This window comes from Euprymna scolopes, chromosome 16 (assembly GCF_053919585.1).
Source record: "Euprymna scolopes isolate OS-2025 chromosome 16, ASM5391958v1, whole genome shotgun sequence".
NCBI lineage: Eukaryota > Metazoa > Mollusca > Cephalopoda > Sepiida > Sepiolidae > Euprymna > Euprymna scolopes.
In genome coordinates, this window is record NC_136497.1 from 79619026 (window position 1) to 79623949 (window position 4924).

The 4924-nt window shown below is 45.2% G+C and overlaps 1 pseudogene; it reads left to right on the plus strand.

Moving 5' to 3' along the window:
- The first annotated feature begins 4564 nt into the window (after positions 1–4564).
- On the plus strand, positions 4565–4688 carry LOC145296436 (U2 spliceosomal RNA; annotated as a pseudogene).
- Positions 4689–4924: the final 236 nt, after the last annotated feature.

Below are 4924 nucleotides of genomic sequence, written 5' to 3' on the forward strand. Positions count from 1 at the left end.
CTGACCTTTAACCAGCTCCCATTTCCCACCTCTCGGGAGCTGGTCCCCTTTTCCCCTTCCCCCTCTCTTCACTCCTCACAATAAAAATCGGCCTTGTGCCTAATTTGCTCGGTGGGGGAGCAGATAAATACCATCTGTTCCGGCAGATGCTGCAAGCTATGACTAGCTATGACTAGCAAAGACCAGATGTGGGGGCAACCCCACATGCCTGACCTTTAACCAGCTCCCATTTCCCACCTCTCGGGAGCTGGCCCCCTTTTCCCCTTCCCCCTCCCTTCACTCCTCACATTAAAAATCGGCCTTGTGCCTAATTTGCTCGGTGGGGGAACAAATAAATATCATCTGTTCCGACAGATACTGCAAGCTATGACTAGCAAAGACCAGATGTGGGGGCAACCCCACATGTCTGACCTTTAACCAGCTCCCATTTTCCACCTCTCGGGAGCTGGTCCCCTTTTCCCCTTCCCCCTCCCTTCACTCCTCACATTAAAAATCAGCGTTGTGCCTAATTTGCTCGGTGGGGGAGCAAATAAATACAATCTGTTCCGGCAGATACTGCAAGCAAAGACCATATGTGGGGGCAACCCCACATTTTTTTTTTTTTTTTTTTTTTTTTATTACATTTTCACCCCAAACAAGGCAAATTGCCACTTTGGTGTAGGGGGCTACTATCAGGGGCAACAACTACTGGGGTACTATGTAGGGATTTGGGCAGCAAGGTGTCGGTTCACGTTACACTTGAACTTCTGCACGTCAGTACTGTTGGGGAAGCAGGGACCTGGAATGGAATTCCAGAGTCTTGCGGTTCTGGGGAAGAAACTATTGGAGTAAAAAGATCTTTTACATCTAGGGACCTCTACAGTGTGGGGGTGGGATCTAGTAGCCTGTCGGGTTTGTCGAGGGTGCTCGCGTCGTGGGGGCACAAGTGATTGCAGTTCATCAGAGCATTCACCACTAAAATACTTGTAGAACAGGCAGAGGGATGCAACATTTCGTCGATGGGACAGAGGCTGAAGCTTAGATGCCAGTTCAGGGCCTATCAGATTTGCGACTCTCTTTTGAACCTTGTCAAGGAGCGAGAGACTAGTAGCAGATGCACCAGCCCAGATGTGGCAGCAATACTCCATACATGGGCGAATGGTGGCCTTATAGAGGTACAGGATACTTTCGGGTGTTAGTAGTTTTCTAGCACGGTAGAGAGAGCCCACCTTTCTTGCAGCGGCCCTGGCAATGCCTTCAATGTAATTGTTCCAACTCATGTTTCCTGTGAACGTTAGGCCAAGGAGTTTGAAAGATGGACTCTCAGATAAAGAGTCGTTGGCCATTGCTATTGGTGGTAGAGAGGGTTTCTTGTAATTATTGAATGAAACTAGTTTAGTCTTGGCAGCATTGAACGCGACCAACCACTTTTGTCCCCATTCCACTACAGATTGGAGGTCTTCCTCTAGTGTTTCTGCCATTTCTTTAGAAATGTGTTCATTCGTCTTCCTGTCGTGTCTGCCATAGAGTGTAGTGTCATCAGCATATATACCCATCTCAGAGGCAATGTTGTCGGGGAGGTCATTTATGAATATCAGGAACAATAGAGGTCCAAGGATAGAACCCTGGGGCACTCCCGCATTTATATCATATTGTTTAGATGTGCGACCGTCGAGGACTACCTGGATTTTTCTCTTATCTAAGAAGGATTTAATTATGTTAAGTATTCTACCAGTGATACCGTATGATCTGATTTTACTGAGGAGACCCTCATGCCATACCCTGTCAAAAGCCTTAGATATATCTAGAGCTACCGCTCTGCCTTCCCCCGCTTTGTCCAGTGATTGGTATATACGTTCAGAGATCACGGTGAGGATGTCTGCTGTGGAACGGGCTTGTCTAAATCCATATTGTTTGTCAGTCAGTAGTTTAGCATCTGTAAGATGATGGATTAGAGCGTGGTTAATTATGGTCTCAAATATTTTGGCAAAAAGTGGAAGGAGGCTAATGGGGCGATAATTTGATGGGTCTGTCCTTTCACCAGAATTCTTGAATACTGGTACAACAGAAGCAGTTTTCCAACAGTCCGGAAAGCAAGCTTCATTAAGACATTTGTTGTAGAGTTTGGAGAGAACTGGAGCTACTTCGGCTGAGCACTTTTTTAATAGCACAGCTGGGATAAGATCGGGTCCACATGCTTTTGAGGTGTCAAGGTTTTTTATGATAGCATGCACCTGAGCAGGGGTGGTTTTCAGATCGTCTAGTGTGGCGTCTGTCCGCATAGGAAAGTCAGGTAGGGGGTGGTTGGAAGGGTCCAGTGTGGAGTTTGAGGCAAACCGACTGGCAAGCATGTTAGCCTTGTCGGTTGCTGAGGAGACAACCTCGTGATTGTTGGTTAGTGGGGGAATTGTCGATTGCCCATTATTTACTACACTGTTGTAGATTTTCCAGAAGTCTCGAGTTCCTAGTTTTTGTGCTTCGATGCGCTTTTTAGTGGTTTCCGTAAATTCTCTCTTAGCTGTCGCTATTTCTTTCTTAACGTTATTTCTAGCTTCTATATACTTCAGTCTGTTTGAACTGGACTTATGTCGGTTAAACCTACGGTATGCATGCTGCTTTTGAGTAATGGCAGTTGCACAAGTCGACGTAAACCATTGGGGAGAGTGGGGCTTACTATAAAATTTCCGCATGGGAACATGCGCTTCGATTGCAGTTTTGAACCAGTCAGTGGTCTCGTTTGCACACTGTTCAGCAGGGAGAGAGAAAATATTTTTCCATGGAGCATCTCTAATTAGTTCCCTGATGGCTTCCCAGTCAGCCTTATTATAATATCTCGTTGTTTTGAGCACTGGCTCTTCAGTTTTGGGTCTAGAGTTTAGGGCGATTTCAACCATTATCACTGCATGATCAGCGTTCCCGAGTGGGCTGTGGGCCTTCGCTATGCAGTCATCGGGAACTGTGGTCAAAAACAGATCTAGAAGTGATGCGTGTTGTTCTTCCTGGTCAGGGAAACGGGTTGGAAACGTAACAATTTGTGATAGGGAGTGAGATATAGCGAAGCTATGGGTTGTGCTGCCCGCTGCATCTGTGTGAGCAGAGAATCCAAGCCAGTTTTTGTGGTGGACATTAAAGTCACCAAACACATGTATTTGTGCGCTAGTGTCGAGGGACAGTGCCGTGTCTATGCTGTCAGATACTTTGTTTATTATGGAGCAGTCCTGAGTCGAGGGAGAGCGGTAGAGAAAATAATAGTAGCTAATACTGTGTTGCACGTTTAGTCTAAAGCACATAAAGGCTTGATCATCTGTTTCTAGGTTTGTTTCTCTAGTCAAGGGAAGGGTATTACGAATGTAAACTCCAAGTCCGTGCATATGTCTGTCAGAGTCCTTACGGCAGAGTGGGAGATATCCAGGCATGTTAAAGTGGTTAGAGGGAATGGAGGAGTGTAGGTTAGTCTCACTTAGTGCTAAGATATCCGGGGTATTTGTTAAGAGAAATGCTTCAACATCAGCTAAGTTAGTTCTAAGCCCACGGATATTTGTGAATGAGAGCCTCAAGGGAGGAGGCAAGTTGAATTTGTTTGTCCCTAATCCTGGTTTAAGCTTATTTTTAGATTGTACTGTCGTCATATTTTTTTTTAAGAGTTTCGGTAAGGGGGAGCTAAGCAAGAGGTTATGCGGAGCTTCAGACATGCATCACAAGTAGACCATCAGCTGACCTTTCTCCAATTAGGATTGTGGCCTCAGGAAAGCCCACCGGGGATGAGTGCAGGGTCCCTTTCCATGCGCGTCATGGCACTGCAAACAACCCGATATTATTCAACTGTTGATGGAGCAGCCGCTCTAAGCGCTACCAAAGAGTTAGGGCTCCTGTACTACCAGTCGGGAACAGCAGCCAGGAACTGTCAATCCGGTACCCTCAACCCTTTAGGAGAAGGTCAACCCAATCTAACTGCTCAGGCATATCTTATACTCAAGCACTCCCAAATGTTCAGTTTTAGGGGTGGGGCATGCTGGGAATGGGGAAGAACGGCGTTCATTGCCCTAGCCAGGAAACAAGATCTACCGCTGGGTGTTTCTGTCGAATCACTGAGATAGTGTCTCTGCGCTTGTCTAATAGGCAAAGAAGGAGTATGGAAGCCGGGCGATAGACAGAAGACCTTGGTCAATGTAGGGGAAATGCACGCATTTTTAAATTTTAGTATATATATATATATATATATATATATATATATATATATATATATATATATAACCACTTGGCTAAGAAAGATCTGACCCCATAAAATTAAACCAAAACTTTTTTTTCCAACTCAGCCCTTTTTCAACTTCATAATTTTATTTTTTAAACCAGACTCTCTATCTGATCTCCCTGGCATAGTCCTTTTGGGGTGTAAGGTAGTACCTCCTATAGCTTCATCCAGCCACCTTTATGCCATAAACTGAGGTCTCGTTTTACCCTTCATACCAATTGTCACTATCCAGCTCCCCTACTCCCCGGGAAGTTGGTCCCCATTTCCATTTCACTACTCACATTAAAAATTGGCCTTGTTCCTAATTTTCTCGGATGGGGGAGCAAATAAATTCACTTTTCTTGGCCTTTTGGCTAAGATCAAAGTGTAGTATCTGTCCGGCAGATACTACAAGTAAAGGCCATATGTGGAGGTAACCCCACATATAAGACCTTGGTCAATGTAGGGACAACCCTTCACACCAATTGTCACTATCCAGCTCCCCTACTCCCCGGTGAGTTGGTCCACATTTCCACTTCACTCCTCACATTAAAAATCGGCGTTGTGCCTAATTTGCTCGGTGGTGGAGCAAATAAATACTCCTTTTTCTTTGCCTTTTAACCAAGATAAAGTGTAGTATCTGTTCCGGTAGATACTGCAAGCAAATACTATATCTTGGTCAATGTAGGGGTAAACCTTCAGACCAATTGTCAC